The 18,267-nt window shown below is 40.9% G+C and overlaps 1 long non-coding RNA gene across 1 annotated transcript in view; it reads right to left on the reverse strand.

The window, feature by feature from the left end:
• LOC137204634 (uncharacterized) overlaps nt 1-18,267 on the reverse strand; it is a 269,332-nt gene that overhangs the window by 237,455 nt on the left and 13,610 nt on the right. The gene's annotated exons all lie outside the window — the stretch shown is intronic.

Here is an 18,267-nt window from a genome sequence, read left to right on the forward strand (position 1 = left end):
CAGTGAGAGGCCCGCGTACCGCAAAAAAAAAAAAAAAAATCTACTGGCTGGGCACTACAAATACTACCCTATTAGATTTTATCACTAAACCTTCATGGTAACCCATGAGGTATGTACTAATATTATTCCCATTTTACAGATGGGAAGAATGAGTCTCAAAGAATGTCAGTAACATGTACAAGATAACTAGAGAGACAGCATCTAAAAGAAGGCAGTCTGTCTTCAGCCCTTGCTCTTGACCTCTGAACTATGCAGCATTTCATCTCAGCCCTGACTGCTGGACCTGCCACATGAGCCCTGATATCCTGCCAAGGTTGCTCATGTCCAGTGCTCCCAAAGTGGAAAGTGGTGCGGGCGGGGGGGGCGGGGTCCTTCTACAGGTCATGCACAGCTGTATTCTAAGCGGAGGCAGGAAGAAAGCCACGATCATCACTCAGTTCAACACTCAGTCATGGGCGTGCCAAAGCAGCCGCGCTTGGATCCTTGTTTTTTAAACTTCTTCATGAAAACCATCCTTCAGTTCTGCCATAACCATTCTTTTTAAGGGCAAGGCACATATCTGTAGACCACAATTTTATCCCCCAGTCTCCCATCAGCAGGCATTTGGACTGTTTTTATGTTTTCCTTGTTGTGATCAGCCCTGCTGTGAACATTTTCGAGCTCATGTCCTGTTGCACATGCGTGTGAGTTTCTCCTGGGAATTCAGGGAGATGCAGAATAGCTGGGTCACAGGTATGAGGATGTTCGACTTTACAGTCCAGTGTCAAACATTCCCTGGGAAGTGTGACTCCTAGTTTAGATTCAAACAGGGACCTCATTCCACAAGAAAGTAGCTCCTCCAGAGATGTGAATCAGGAAGCCTGTAGACTCTAGATTGTGGAGAAAGCATAGTGACAAGCCCTAGGCCACAGATAGCTAAGGGCTTTACTAATTCTGATGTAGACGTGCTCTGAGTTAACATTAGACCCATGCTGGGGAAATCTGTGTTTTGTGATGTATTTTTACGATCCAGTTAGCTGTTTAGTAAACTATGCGTAGTTATTTCCACAGTGTGTGGGCTCAGTCATTCTCAATAAATTCATTTATTGGTTTGTAAATATTCAAATTAAGGAGCTTCTCCAAGTATAACAGGCTACTCCCTGAACTGGGGGAGTGATGTGAGAGCACTAACAAATATAGCAAGATTCTGGCATCTGAAGGGAGCAATCAGATAAATCAGATACTGTTTTTAGATACTGCCTTACTGGCTTATGTGAGTATGCTACAAAAAACCACCACTGTAGAGATGCTTCTCCATGCCATTTAAATGGAACTGTTTTCATTTTCAAGGAAGAATCCAAATTCTGTATTTTTTTCTCTGATTTTAATTTTTTTGTTTTCTCTCTTCTCCCTCCTGCCAAATTACTAGACATCATTTCACTTTCTCTTATAATTGTGCCTGTTTTCCCCCTTATGAAATAGTCTTATAATCCACTGTGGGCTTAGAAACCACTAGCCAAACTTGTTATCATTGTGGGTAACATAAGAGTAAAGGGGGTCCAAGAAAGAGTCTGAAGAGGCTCTCTTCCAAGTAAAGTGAATTTCATGGGCTTAACTTTTAAGGGCTAAAGACCTCTTTTGCTCACTTTCTTGTTTTCAGTTGTGTTTTGAGTGGGAGAGGTAACTAAATAGCCAAATTCCAACAATTTAAGATAACTGAGCAAAGGATTCAGACCACAATTCAGGTTCTATTTCAATTCTGATATTTGATTTCTATGTGATTAAGCACAGCCTTAATCATCCTTTAGCTCTCTCAGTTTATGAAACTAGAAAATGGAAATGGCCACCTGTCTTCAGGTATAGAAAGGCTTAATTGTCACCATGTACCTGAATCTTCAACTGGATGGCATTGCCACAGCATAGGCATTATCCTAATGAATTAAGATTTCCTTAGCATATGTTGACCCCTATTTAGAAATCTCAAGGAAAGAGTCCCAAGTTTCTAAGCCTTTCATCAGGCAAAGAGCCAACTAGCTGAACTTTCCTAACAGATATTCTAGCTGGTGCAAAAACATCATACCAGGCCTGAAGGAAGACATTTTATATAGTTGAGGAGAAAACATCCAAAATATTGGATATCTAGAAATCTAAGTTTTTCTTAAACCATTATATAAAGTAGTGTTGTACCGAAGTGGATCAAGTGAAAGAAAAATGCAAGGAGAATGGTACATTTATTCTTCTAATTATTTTCGACTAAAATTTGCCAAAGCAAATGACAGCAAGCTCAGTGTGGTATATTGCAAATATCACAAACTCATCACTTTTGGCCAGTAGGACATTAGCAAACTGGACACATGCAGAAGCTGAACTTACCCTTGCACACTGGAACATGTCTTTTTATTGTTCTTAGAACCTGCCTCCACCACATAAAGAAGCCTAGACTAGCCTGCCGGAGAATGAGAGAATTTCTGCAGGAGAAGCATGTGCCCTCAGCCAGCCGACCCTCCAAAGTAAAGCCACGAGTCCACCCATACCTGACTTCAGACACATGTGGGTCTGAAATTCAAAAACAAATGAAAGAACCATCCAGATGAGCCCAGCCTAAATTGCTAACCCCCAAATCATACACTGAATAAATGGTGATTATTTTAAGCACTAAGTTTTGAGGAGGTTTGTTACTCCATAATAAACAGTTGGTACACTGAACATCTATTCCTCCTTTCTTGCTGTCAGACTTCAAATTAGTCAAGTGATTTAGAAGATGGTGACCTAATCCCCTCCTCTAAGAATGAGTCTTGATTGATCTAGGCCATTGATCTACTATCTTGCTATTTATGGTTTATTGTCTATGCCATTAATATCTACAAGTTGTAAATGATCAATTGCCATTGATTGGTGAGTAATGAAATCTGAGGGGGTGATCTGTTGGGGGGCTGGATACTTCTCTGCTTCTAAGATAATATCTAGTATGGCTATGAGACCTGGAATTGCTACCAGTCCAAGGATAACCAACATATAGAGGAAAGAAGAACCAACAGATTCACAGAAAAGCAGAGCTGGAGCCTTCACATCCTGTGCCTGTGGCTATAGCCCCTACTTCTGGACCTCTTGTGATGAGAGAACCTGAATTTCTCCATCGTCTGTGCCAGTTGAAGTAGGAGTTTTCAGTTTCTTGCCTTCCCTGAATACTCACTCCCTGTACAGCAGCTAAACTGACAGCTAGAAATGTGTCACTTGCAATAAACATTTTACAGCTATTGCATAAAACTGTTCATCTTTTAAAAATAGAAACACATAAATAAAATATTTACTTTCCATGTTTCCATACACTTTGATCTTATTACATTCTGGAAATATTCTTTGATGTGCAAAGAAACAAAATTATGCTAGCAAAACAGTGAATATAGTTATGGGAACATAATTTCAGAGCTACATACAGGCTTGGGCAGTTATAACCAAAGTCAGTTCTAAGACCTAAAGAAAAATGTAATGTATTTGTTTATCTGTTATCAAATAAACTGATAAACTTGGGCTCTATAAAATGCTAAGTATAATAGCACAGTTTTTCCACTTGGAGATACATGGAAATAGTAATTTTCAACGGAAATTAGTAGATACCACTTAAAAGACAACTCTTTGTAAACCCAAGCAAGACCAAATGAGAGACAAAGTGAGATGTCTGCTGACCACTTAAAAGAATTTTGAGCTGGAGTAATACTGAGTAAGTATGAAATTGTTTTATCCATTTTAAAAAACGTGTGCATCTCTGATTACTTTCACACTGATATGGAACTTGCCTGCAATGAACTGCCAAATGTTTACTTTCTGGAATCAGAAACAATGTCAGGCAAAAAGCTCACCATCCGTTCTGCATGGCTCTCACCAAACTTGGCCCTTACATATAGCTTACTCCTGAATGAATTCAGTGAAATGACACATCAAAATTCTTCTTTTAGAGAATGATTTCTTTTTTCTACGTGTAAATTTGCCAAAATGCATTCCTTCATTTCCAAAGATTCCTCAATAGGTTTCTTTTGAAAAGAAGTGTTCCTTGGGGCTTCCCTGGTGGCGCAGTAGTTAAGAATCCATCTGCCAATGCATGGGACGCAGGTTCAAGCCCTGGTCCGGGAAGATCCCACACGCTGTGGAGCAACTAAGCCTGTGAGCCACAACTACTGAGCCTGCACTCTAGAGCCCGTGAGACACAACTACTGAGCCCACATGCCACAGCTACTGAAGCCCATGTGCCTAGAGCCCATGCTCTGCAACGAGAAGCCACAGCAATGAGAAGCCTGCACATCGCAATGAAGAGTAGCCCCCACTCACCACAACTAGAGAAAGCCCGCACGCAGCAATGAAGACCCAACACAGCCAAAAATAAATAAATTTAAAAGAAAGAAAAGAAATGTACTTATAACAAAAAAAAAAAAGAAGTGTTCCTTGGTCTAATAAGTGGAGAAATGCATAGGACCAGTGACTCACAATACAAGGCTCTGAGAAGTATTGCTGTTTGTTTGTTTTTTTTTAACTCTTGTTTATCCCATTATCTGTAAGATGCTGCTTTGTGAAATGCTGCTTTAGTATAATCTATTGACTTGGCAATAGATAGGAAATGAGGTTCAAAAGGAGACAGTAGTAAAAATTGTGTTTACATGTTGAGGCTGGCTGATTGGAAAAACGATGGTTCTTTTAATAAGAAAGGAAGCATGAAGAAGTTTTCAGGTGTGGCAGAATGAGGAGTCCCATTCTGAGCATACTAAGTTTGATGTGAAGATCCCTTTTGGGGTATAACTGTCCACCAGTTGGAAATTCAGGACTACAGCTTACTAGAATGGTCCTGACCAGAGATGAAGATTTCATAGTCATATACAGAAGGAACAATTAAAGCCAGGGCAATAGATTAAATTGGGAAGGAACTGATAAAAGAGAGGAAAGAGTGCCAAAGGCAGAACGTCTCACTGTATTTAGGGAGTCTAATCAGAGAGTTTAGAAGGGAACAAGAGGTGTATGTTCCTTTAGAAGCAAGAAGAGGAGACAGTCTTAACAAGGAAGAAATGCCACCCAGAGATTGAAAAGATGAAGACCAGAGATAATACGGTCATTGAATGATGTGATCTGAGGTGACTGAGGACCTTCTAGAGAACAGGGATGGTGTTATGGTGAGAACCTAAGCCTTATAAAAAAGACTAAGAATTGAAGGGGTACCGAGGAACGTATGGCCAAGGAGCACTGACTTAGTATGTCAGTGATGAAAGGAATGAGAAAGATAGGTTGGTAACTGAAGAAAGAGAATACAGGGAATATTCACATTTTTAAGATGTAAGATGGCCTAAGCTTTTTTGTAGGCAAAGGAAGTGACTCCAGATGTAAGTTAAAAGGGAGATAGTTGATAAAGTAACATTTCAAAGAAGCTGGAGGACTGAGGTCAGAAGTCTGATTGCTGTTGATAGAAGATAAATTGATAAAGTCTTTTTAGAGAGCAATGTGACAATATCTGTCAAAATTATATGTGTGCGTACCCTTCAACCCAGCAATTTCACTAATATGATTCTGACCCACAGAAAAACTAAAGCAGGTATGCAAGGATATTCATTATAATACTAATTGTAATAGCAAGAAATGGAGAACCTGAATGCCCTTCAACAAAGAAACATTTAAATAAGTCACGGTAGACCTCTTGTATAGGATACCACACAGCCGTTAGAAAAAATGAACAAAATATATATATACTGAAATGGAAAGAAGCTCAGTATCTTTCCACAGCACTGTAAGCTATACTGGAGCAAGAACTATGTCTGTTTTCTCAGCCTGTATATCCATGCCCTAGCATAGAGCTTGCTCAATAAATACTTGATAAATGGAATGTTGAGTTTTAAAAACATGTTGCAGAATAACAAGTAAAATGTGAAAAGATTCACATTTGTTTTATATATACATATATATGCTTAAAATATGTATGTATAGGTTTGCATGTGCATAGAAAGAAATTCTGGAAGACTACTCAGGAAATTAGTTACCTTTGGAGAGTAGGATTGGATGAGAAGTGGAACAAGAGAAGTAAGTACATATACTTTTAATTACTTCTGTATTCTTAAATTCTTAAGTTCAAACATAGATTTCTTTAATAATTTCAATATGTCAATAAAAGATATAAAATCACTGGAGAAAAGGGAAAACAAGTGCAATAGAATGGGTTAGCCTTGAACAGGGTCAAACCCCCCTCTTCCTGAAAGAAGGGAGTGAACCATGGCAACATTACAGAAAGAAGGAAAAAATAGGGAACCCAATCATGTTGCTCAATAAAGTAGGAGCCAGTGTCATCCCTAAGAGTGAGGGCAGTGGTGACTGGCATCTGCGAAAGGTTGAGAAGGTTCAGAACATGGACTCGGTTCTAGAGCTGGGGAAGCCTTGGAGATGATTCAATCTAACCACCCATTTTACACAAGGATTTGCCAAAAAACACACATTTTTGTGAGCGACGATGCCAGTCCAGTACAACAGCCTCTAAAAATATGCAAAAATAACTCAAAACAGGTGAATAAATGGATTGCCAGGCATTTGTGAGGGGTCTGATAAAGTTAAGATGGAGGAAATATGTAGAGTCTATGCTATACTATGGCATTCTGCATCAAGGCCAGGCAGTCTGTAAGCTGGAGCAGAGGGAGGCAGTGAGTGGAGAATGGGCAAGATGGTGATGAGTCCTGGCAGATAAAAAATGTTTCAAACAATAAATACATAAAGAAGCAGAATGAGGAGCTGGAACTTATAAGCTAATGAGAAAAATTCTTTCTGAGCTTAGGAAAACGGTGTCAAAATGGGAGACAGCAGCATTGATGACTGACAGATTGGAGTTTAGATTGACTGACTCAAATGAGTGATAGGCCACTGGATTGTTCCACTTTCATCCAAAGAATCATATCTATGCTAGTGTCATGTGAGTAGATAAGTGGACGGAGCTGTTGCTTCAATTGTAAAGGCAATACCTGCTTGCTTAATAAAACATAAAAGCACGCCAGTGAATCAAAATGTCTGCTGGTTCCCAGAATCCTCAAGGTGGATCCTGACCTACCACTTTGAACAGCTTTAGGGCAGTTCAGCCCTTCATGAAGGCAGTGGCTGATTAAGGCTAAACGTCCTGGCAGCTGTATCTGGCTGTATAATAGAGGGGTGAATTAAGGACAGGAGACATTTTAAAATTCTTTTCCTTTTGTGGTCTCCAGTGGCCTTATTTCTTTTCTGGTCTACAGGTCTGAATCTGGCAGAGTTTAAAATAATAACTCATCTTTCTCTCCCCTTTGTTGCATTTGATTTATTACATGAACTGTGTACAGGCTTTCCTGAGGTACCTAAAATATAGCTTCAGGCACAAATTACTAGACCCTGGGTTTTATTATTCCATCAGGAATGGCCATGGAACAGTGCTCTCAACCTTGCTTTCTAAACCATCCATCTGCTCCCGGCCGTGGCCAGAATGGTCACAGTATCTGGGGATAGGTCCTTTTCTAGAACATGGGAGCCCTGAAGCTGGGTGGGGCCCCAGGCTCATCCTGTCTCACTTTTTATTTTATAGAGGGAAGAAGTGAAGGCCAGGGAGCTTAAGAGACTAGCTCAAGACTGTGACTAGTGAGAGGCAGCCCTGGGATGGAAACACAAGGTCTCCAGCCCCCAGGCCAGGGCCTCTTCTCTCCGCTGTGCTCTTCCATAGGCCCTCTACGGATCTGCTTTTCGGCACTCATCATAACACCAGGTTAAAAATCACACTAAACCTTTCCCAAAGGCGATCCTGCTGAATTAAGCACAGAAATGTCACGGGCTCATCTTCAGTAGCTAGCTGGAAGAAATGCTTATTTCAAGGTCTTTATCATTTTCACCCAGAAGATCTCTTCCCTTAGAATACAAGCCAGAGCCGTGATAAGCCCAGTCCTTAAATTGTCTGTGCTCAGATATCCCAGTTCACAAAGAAAGAGAATAAGCCTTCATTTTTATTCAGCTGTTTAATGATGAAGTGTGTCTCCTTCCAAACATATGTTCCTTCTCGCTGATCCCATAATCAATTTTTTCTCATTGGTATTTTTGTTTTCTAATAAATGCTAATTTAAGAGTAATAATAAGTGAACTGTTTCTCAGAATCTGATGGACAGCAATCTTGAACGCTGCTATTTTTGTGTCCTTGCTGCTCAGCTATGACTTAATTGGGGTTGTACAGGTTAAAAATGTCAAAGACTGATGACGTCAGGAGCCCGGTGGAATGGGAAGAGATCACTCCAGGCTGAGAACTTGAAAATCAGCCTTCGGGTCTTGGTCTGCTACCCCCTGATATTTTCACTTCTCTCAGTTTCAAGTTGGATGATGATGCTTACCCCACAGAGTTGTCAGGAGAGTTATTTGGGACATTGTAGGTGTCAGCATTCCGCATACTCAAAATGAAGAGAAATGAAGACCTATGTAAAATGCCACAATTCTAAAATGTTTTAGTAATTATAGATTCTGAATTTGACTGCCTGAGAATACCAGACAGGAAACTGTCCCCTAAATTATGGTCTAGTCCCCTAGAAAATCCTGTTCACTTCTAGGAACTTATTCCTATGGAATTTTACTATATCTGAGTCTACAGATGAAAATTCAAATAGAGAACTGAGTCAGGTAAGGACATGATTCATACTAAAATCACTTTGGACTGAAAGAGCCAAGTAATTAAGGACGGAGTAGTTGGAGCCATGAATTATCCGGATGGTGCTAAGGAGTAAGATGGGACCTATAATGAAGGGCTCGATGTTATCTTAGGTTGATAATGAGACCACAGCCATGTGATAGACTGAGTAGCAGCCTCCATGAAAAATGTTAACAAATATTAGATACCACGTTGATAATAAAGCATCTATAATTAAGCTATAGCTTCTGAATATTAAAATGACTAAAAGAAAAGTGAGTACTTACTGAATTGCTATAGGCAACAGAGAATTTTATTAACTTTATCATCAATCTCTCTGTCTTCTAGTTTACTCCAGAACACATTATTCATATAACAACTGGAATAATACTAATATTAGTAGTAATGATAATAGTGGCTAAAGTTTATTGAGTGCTCACTATGTGCCAGGCATCATTCTGGGCAATTTATATGCATTATCTTATTTTACCCTCACAAAAACTCTATGAGGTCGGTACACTCCCCATTTTACAGACGTGGCAGCTGAGGCTTTGAGAATGAAATAACATCCCGAGATCACACAGCTGGCAAGTAGGAAAATTGAGGAAAACAGAAAATCTGAATCTGTAGACTGGGTTTTTAACAACTACATCTAAATTATCTTTTAATAAATGTCTCCAAACTGACAAACTTATAGAAAATCAATATATTGCATATACAGGTTTTGCTTTTCTGTTGACTCCTTCCAGAAGACTAACATCCCTGTTAGTGGCTCTGCCAGCCATCTCTTATTTCTCACTGATACACTCATCACAGTCCTTTTCAAAATCACATTTCTTAAATTCCTACTGTTCTTGTATCAGAATCCTTTTGGTTTTCAGTAACAGAAAATCTAACTCAAATTGACAATAAAAGGTATTCCCTGGCCCATGAAACTGGAAAGTTTAGAGTTCAGTTTGATTTCACAGCTGAACAACTTCTTGCAAGACCCATTTTCTTCCTCTCCTCACACTATCTTCCATGGGGTCAGTTTCTCCTAAAGGTGGCTTCCCTTGGGACTGCTAATGACTGCAAAGGCAAAAACGTCCCTCTTCCATATGCAAGATATAAGAGCTGCCCACCTCTAGAGGCTCTCTCCAAACAAAAGAGAAAGCCTCTTTCCAGAAGACCCTAGCACACCTCTCCTTCCACACGATTAGCCTGTGTCAGTCACATAACTATCTCTGACCCTATAATTATGCTCCAGGATGGAATGGGATTCCACTGAATCATTTAGATCTGAACCAAGTACCCCACCTCTAGAGCAATGAGACACTAGCACAGGTACTGTGCTGGGGAGTAAAATAAGAGTAGTTACCAAGAGCTCCCTTAATTTCTCCTAGAGTTCTCATCAGTATCTCTAGGGTCCCAGCAATATTAGGGTGAAAACTAGTTTAGAAATCCCAATAGAGGGACTTCCTTGGTGGTCCAGTGGTAAAGAATCTGCCTTCCAATGCAGGGGGCGCCAGTTTGATCCCTGGCCAGGGAACTAAGATCCCACATGCCACCAGGCAACTAAGCCTGCGTGCCACAACTAATGAGCTCATGTGCCTCAACTAGAGAGCCTGCATGCCACAAACTACAGAGCCCACGGGCTCTGGAACCCATGCGTCACAACTACAGAGCCCAGGTGCCCTGGAGCCTGCGTGCCACAACCAGAGAAGAGAAAACCTGCATGCCACAATTAGAGAGAAGCCCTCGTGCTGCAATGAAAGATCCCACATGCCTCATTGAAGATCCCGCATGCTGCAACTAAGACCAAATGTAGCCATAAATAAATAAATAAATAAATAAAATGAAATCCCAATAGAGAAATGTGGCTGTACTTAAAGGTGAGAACCTATGTTGATGGGTCACTTTATTAGTAAGAAACTACATGAACTACAATCCCAAATATCATGATTGTTTGTTTTTACATATTCTTCTTTAATTATGAAAAAGAAAAGAGGTTTTGGGAGCTGATTTAATAGGAAAGATTATCTTTTTATTAAATAAAGGAAATATGTACTTAGCTTGAGATAAATATAATTTAAGACAGTGTGGGACTTTTGAGAAAGCAAATGGGGACTAAAAAAGGAGAAGAAGAAAAGAAAGCAAGAACAAAAGAGAAAGGAAGGGAGAAAACCATTAGTGGCCATTTGGAACTAGTCAAAATAGTCAAAGTAAACCCAGGGCCAGTAATTAATCAACTTTACTTAAGGATGATATGCATATGATGGATAGAAGCTATCTCAAGGAATTACTGTCAAGCAACACCTTCCACTGGCTTGGCAAACTCATGATGGTGTGTGCTGGATGGGAAACACAAGTTTCAAACATTGCTTTCTTTCCGGCCTATCCGTTCCTTCCAAGGCTAGGCAGTGGGGGGCAGGGGCAGGGGGCTGACTCTATTCAAGCTAAAACTCACCTCAGTTTCAAGGAAATATTGGTTTTACAAATTGAGATGTCTGTGATGCAACTGAATTTGTCCAAGGATGAGGAGTTGTGTTTGGGGGACACAGTGACAGTTCATAAACATTACTCTATTTGTCAGCTGAGGCCTAGACTGTTATTGCAACAGTCTCCCAACTGGTCCCCCAGGCTCCAGTCTCTCCACTTCAGTGCTCTCTCCACATGGTTATTTGATTAACCCCTCTGTGAGCCTCTCACTCTCTTCTAGTAGTAAACTAGTAATCAGCTCCATACCTATCCATACCATATTATCTCCCATTATTCACCCAAAAAAACTTCACCCAATGACTCACCCAGTCTGCCCTTGCCTGAATGTGCATGTATTTTCACTCTCCTATTCCTGTGTCTATGCTGTTCCATTTGCGTAACATTCCCTTCTCCATGCCCTTCCCCCACCAGTCTTTCCATATCTAATTCCTATACCTGTGTGGAGATCCAGCTCAAATCTATAATACCTTCTCTTCTTATTGAACTCAAAGGGGTCCCTTTCTGCTTAAAGCAATGGATTTACGCCCATCTTGACCACCTGATGTTACCCACATGCTACAAACCTCCCTTACTAGACTGTAAGGTCATCCCATAGTATTATCTACAGTATTACCCACAGTGCCTTGTAGATCCCAAGTAAAAAGACAGTTTGTGCCTGATGCATTATGTATTATGAATTTATAATGTTTTAAAAACAAGTACTTTAAAAAAGGAAGGAATACAGTGTAAGAATCCAATCTAAGAAGCATCTCAAAAAAAACTTGTCCAAAACTAAACTCTTTATCATCTCCATTGCCAACTTGCACCTCCAGTTTTCCTTCCCATGTTAGTAATGGCAAATCAATCATTTAAGTCTGTTCAGGCCAAACAACATGGACTTCAGCCTTGAGTCCTTTCTCACTCTCATTCTTCATATACAGCAAATGTCATTGGTTCTACATTCAAAATAAATACAGAATTTGAAGGCTTCTCACATCTATTGCTAACATTGTGGACTAAGCCACCATCATCTCTCACCTGTATTATTGCAAGAGCCTCTGCATAGTCCCCCTACTTCCTCCCTCATCTCTTTCCCTAAAGTCTATTTCCCACATGGCAGACAAAATAAGTCAAATCATATCACTTGTGTGCAAAGAACATCCAAATACTTCCCATCTCACTCAGGACAGAAGCCAGAGTTGTCACAATGATCTCAAAGGTCCTACATAACCCACCTCAGTGGCCCCCTGCCTTTCTGACACTGTCTCCAACTACTCTTTACCTCCATCACTTCATTCTAGCCTCTTCCTCAACAAGGCCAGCACCTTCCCCCTCTGCAGCCTTCACTCTCTATCCCACAGCAACTTCATTTTTCTCCATAGCACTTACCATTTGACAGAATGTATTCCATGCATACATATTTCTCTTGCTTGTTTATTCTTTCTCCTACCTGTGCCTCAGTTAGAATGTAAACTTCATGAAGGCAGAAATTTTTATCTGATTTCTCCTTTGCTCTTTCCCAGAGCCTATAAAAGTGCCAATGGCAAAGTAGACACTCAGAAAATATTTGTTGAATGAATGGGTGATGAATAAATCTTATTTAGAGTGTTAAATATTCAGGGGCTGTAGACCACCTAAGGGATGTGGTGGACAGTGACTTGAGAATCTTTCTTCTAAAGGTCAGAATCTGTACAATTGAACTTTTAGAATCGGATCAGTTTCTCACTTGTCAGAGGAGCAGTAACTGTACTTCAACTCCAAACTATAAGGCACCGTGCAAATATAAGGCATTGTTATGGTTATCTGCTCCCTATTCTGAAATATTTTTTCCAAAGTCAGTTGATTTCCCAAGGTGAGCATGTCCAGTATGCGTTTTCTAGAGGATAATGCATGGGATGCAGAGCTAGACTGTGGAGCTTTTGATTTAGCATCTTACAGCCTGGTCTGCAGCTGCTCACACAAAGAAGGTTAGAACATATTTTAGCCCTCCTCCCTGCTTATATGCCCACCATGGTGACAGCAAGACTTCTCTTAAAGAATCTTCTCCTCCTTTTGTGGTGCTGGGGGTGGGGTGTATGCAAGGACACAAAAAGCCCATTTTTCAGGCCTCCTCTTTTGAATGTTGCCCAATTCTCCTTAATTTCATTATCAAGTCCCAGGTGCTCCTATTTTCTACTGATCTCATCACTGAGTTAACGGATGCTGATGCCTCTGTACTCAGTTGATTACATTACCACAGAGCATCCATCACTTCCCTTTAGCCTGATGAAGTAATTATTCCAGCAGACCTAAAGGAAGGTCACAGCTGAGGCAGTTGATAATCCTTATTAGGACCATTCTCTCTTACCTGCTGGTTTCACCCTTTCTCCATCAGGATGAACGACTTGCATAAGAACATCCTCATTTCTGTTATCATTCCTAAATGCTCTCTGAGCCCCCTCTTCACCGGTACAGTCCCTGCCCTTGGAGCTGACAGAGCCAGTGTGAGAAGAAAGGGCTTCCCAACCTCCTACTGGTCCCTCAGCATTGCCCTTATCCACACTACCCAATCCTCCCAAAATGCCAATCCGAACACTGTGAGCTACTCACAGTAACACTGGAGTTACAGTGATATGGAGAAAAAGTTTAAAATATTATATACAGTTTGATTCATTTCTGCAAGAAAAAAGGAGATAGAATCTGTAAAATGGATATATATTAAAATATATTTTACAGGCACAAAAATCTATGTATATATAACAGAATACATAAAATATAAAAACAGATGGAATCCGTCAACATAGATGTAGCAAAAGCCTGAAGGTTACATTTACACCCAAACATTTTCAGTGTTGTCAGTCATTGCCCCAGAGTGGTATGATTCCTGGTGCCCCTCACTTCCTTCTTGTGTGATAGCTGTAATTTCCTATTTTACTGTAATTATTATATTTGGTACTTTTTAAACTCTTTAAATGAAAATATGAGCATGTCATTCCTGGGCTTAATTTTTTTCACTTAAAAAAAAATGATCACGGGCTTCCCTGGTGGCGCAGTGGTTGAGAGTCCACCTGCCAATGCAGGGGACACGGGTTCGTGCCCCGGTCTGGGAAGATCCCACATGCCGTGGAGCGGCTGGGCCTGTGAGCCATGGCCGCTGGGCCTGCGCGTCCGGAGCCTGTGCTCTGCAACGGGAGAGGCCACGGCAGTGAGAGGCCCGCATACCACAAAAAACAAAACAAACAAACAAAAAAAAACGATCACAATTTTATGATGGGATTGGTCAGAGAAGCAAGCATGAGCTCACCCCTACCATGAGGTCTCCAGCTGACCGTCAAGTGGCAGGAAGTTAAGGTGGGAGATGGGGTCTTCTGCTCTCACTTCTCTCCGGCCACACGTCTCCGAACGATTCTGGTGGCAGTTCAGGCCACCTGAGGAGGAGCAACAGCGAGAGTGCTGGGAGAGGACGGAGCTTTTAAAAGTGGTTCTTCCCTGTAGATAAAATACCACATTGTACCCTTCAAAACAAGGGTAGGTCTCCTGTTGTGTTCTCACCACAATGAAATTTTTAAAATTTTTTTATTTTTAAAAAAGTTGTTCTTCCTCCCAACACTTTTCTCAGGCTTTCGATCAGGACGTGAGTAGGACTGTGAACAGCTCTCCAGTCTTCAGATCTGCATTTTGGGAGGATCCCTCTGTGGCGCTGAGAGACCAGTAGGAGGCGGGGAAGCTGTGTCTTCTCACCGGGCTCCGTCTCACAGCCCTGAAGGCCATGACTATGGGCTGTGAAGAGGGAGGCTCAAAGAGCCTTTGGAAATCCCACGGCCTTCTCACCCTCCTGTGGCATCGGGGCTGTGGCACATTTGTCCCTCTGCACATACAGTTCTTCCCCCTGGACCACCATTCTTCCCTTCCTCCCCTCAGTTAAGACAACACAGTTTCCCCCTCTGGAGCCTTCTCCCACACTCCCTTGCCGAGCTCCAGTAAAGGGCTTGTTCTTCTGCTTTCAATCCATGTTAATCACTTTGCATTGCTTACAGGGTCTACTCATGGTCTGTCCCACCAGACTCTGAACTCCTTGAGAGTCAGGATCATGTTTTTATTATTTTACCTTCAGCATTTCACATGCCATACTGAAGTGTTCAATAAATGCTGATTAAATAAATGAATACGTGAATTAATGAATAAATTAAATAAATAAATACTGGATGGATGGATGGAAAGGATGCAGGTGGCACATGCTAAAAGCCAGGTGAGGCTGTGACAAGTGTCATAGTCAGGAGACAAAGCATAGGGAGCACATACTACCCACACCCCGAACAAAAGCCTGAACAAACTGATGGGAAAAGAACCACTTTTAGAAGACTTATCCTCTCCCAGCATTCTCGCTGTTGCTCCGGTGGCCTGAACTCCCACCAGAGTCATTCACAGAGGAGACTCCTGGCCAGAGAGGAGAGGAGTGTGAACAGAAAAAGAGACCCCCATCTCCCTCCTTACTTTCCTGCCACTTGACTATCAGTTAGACACCTCATGGCAGGGATAATGCATCTTGCTTCTCTGACCAATCTCATCATAAAATTGTCACTAGTACACAGTCCCCATAACAATCCCCTGTCTAATTATGTCCAAGATTAGCACTTAAAAATCCTAAATAGCATCTGACGCGACTTTCTATTTGCAGAAGGGCACATGGGATACATTAACAACACCCTTGCCAGATCCTTGGACACTATGGACAGGCCCAACAGCCAAGTGCTGAAGGGAGTGGGCAGCCTTGATCTGTTGATAACTGCAGCAGGGGACTCAGAAGAGAATTCCAGAACCCTCTGTTGATAAAGCCTCCAAACCACCAGATCTGCTGCTGCCAGAACTAAAAATAGCTTGGTCTGGTTAGGAAAGCATTGGTCTGGGAGTCAGAAGGCATGGGGCCCTCAGCCTGCAGTAACCGGCCTAGTGTCCTTGCCATTTAACCTCTTAGCCTGTCATAATGCCATGCTCTCTTCTGTGCGTTGGGAATGATGGAGCAGTACCCCTTCCATCATGGGGTAGGTGGGGGTCCCAAAGGAGAGAGTGGACATGAAAAGTACTTGCTGAATGCCTGGAGAGGGAGAGAAGGAGGGTCATGATAAGAAAGCAGCCATACTGGAGACACTCTGCAGTTGTAGTGTTAGCAGGAATAAAATCCTCCCACACTCAGGCCTTTGATGGTCTTGGGGTGGCCCTTTGGTGATTATTACCTTTGTTCTAGTGCCTTCCAACTTGCTATAAAATAGTCAGCCAGTCTCCCTCCTCGCCTGACTGCTCTGTCACTCTAAGATGCCTCATTCATGGTTAATACAAGGAAGTCCCAAGTAGCAGCCAGAAATGTGAACGGCTATTCTCAGCAAACAGGAGGTTACCCAAGTCACAGGATAAATAAACATGCTTATTTTTTCTCTTTAAAAATAATGATTCTGTGCTTTTTTAAGACTTTAAAATACAGTTAGTTAAATAGTAAATATTGAGCAGTTGACTATATGCCAGGCTGTGTTAATGCTTTATTCACATTATTTCATTTACTACTCATGAAAGAGGCATCATTATCCCATTTTACAGATGAGGAAACTGACACCCAGAGAGACTAAGTTCTGTCAAGCTCCCAGAACCACTGTAAACAGACTTAGGATTTGCAGCCTAATTTATTTCATACAAAACCCATGCTTCTTGTGTATTTTGCTGTTTTGCCTCAAAACTAATAATACTATCTGCAGAAAGATGAGGAGGAAGAGTTAGAAACATATATTTAATCAAAAAGTTCACAGGTCTTGAATAAATGCACTCCTACCCCCACTGCTCAGGCCTCTCATAGAACCTGACACTGCCTGGCAAGCAGGGAAAAGAGGCAAGCAGGGAAAAGTGTGCAATTAATTGACATTTAACGAAGAACAGGACATAATCCAGCAGGAAGCAAATGTGAACAGCTTTTGTGTACTGACAAGGTCTATATGTGAAGTCAGAATATAATATGTACCTAAACCATTATTGTTATTAATTATTATTTAAAGTTTTTTCAAAGCGAGAGTAGGACAGGATATTTGAGCATCATTTTTTCCTCTTCAGAGTCTGGCCATCTTGTCTCCCAATGTAAGTCTCTTGAAGAACCAACCAAACCAAACATATATTTTTAAGTTCTTTTACTTAATTTAGTGGGTTAACCAGTTTATGTGGAAGAAGATGATCATAATTTAGCTTAATGGTTCATTGCAATACTATTTTTATATCTTGAATTGAAAACATTACAGACGCTTTGGGAAATATGAAAACTTTTTGCTTCTTCCAGCTTTGGCACTTTTGTATTATACCAATTTGTTGTTGAAAACACCAATGACCTTAGCATCAGATTTACCTCTTTTAGTAGTACTTTTACCACGTACCCATTACCAAATGTGTATAACAACGCCTATCTCATTATAGTGAAGAGGGAAATAAATGAGATAATTTATGCAAACTTTTTGGCACCTAGAAAGTACTCAAAAAATTGGGATTTTTGTGAAATTTTTAGTGCAATCTCTTCTATCTCTGAATTTGTGGACTTTATTTCGTGAGTTTCAGTGTGGTGTAAATGTGCAAGATAGTTTTGGAATCAGTGAGGAGTGGGGCCAGCTTTCTAGCAGCTGTGTGACTTGGGCAAATGTCTTAGTCTCTCAGAACCTCCCTTTTTAATCCTATAAAAAGGAAATAATAGTCCTATTTTGCAAAAATGCTATGAGGCTTGCAAATAACACATGCAAAGTATCTGGCATATTGTAGGTGCAAAATAAATGGCTGCTTTGTTTATCCTTAGATAAAACGATTTTTGTCCTATAAATAGAGCTAATGATTAGACTTCATTGAAATGCTTAGTTGCATGATTGTGAGTGATTTCAAACACCTAGAAACTTAAGTGTTATTCTATGGTTGTCTCACTTAATCCTTTTTAAAACATGTTTGGGTCTTGTGGGAATGTTTAAAGCTCCTTATGAAGCCAATGAATGCAAAGCTATCTATCAGCTATCAGTATCTAGTGGCCATTGACCCATCCACATTGGTACCCCACATAATTGTAGCTCAACTTCACCCCGAAGCCTTGGAAAGGTTACATGACAGACAGATGTAGTAGGCATGAGATTACAGGGCAAAAGGAAGAGGTCGGAGCTGTGGGCAGTATATTTGACAGGCTCATACAC

This window comes from Pseudorca crassidens, chromosome 13 (genome assembly GCF_039906515.1).
Source record: "Pseudorca crassidens isolate mPseCra1 chromosome 13, mPseCra1.hap1, whole genome shotgun sequence".
Taxonomy (NCBI): domain Eukaryota; kingdom Metazoa; phylum Chordata; class Mammalia; order Artiodactyla; family Delphinidae; genus Pseudorca; species Pseudorca crassidens.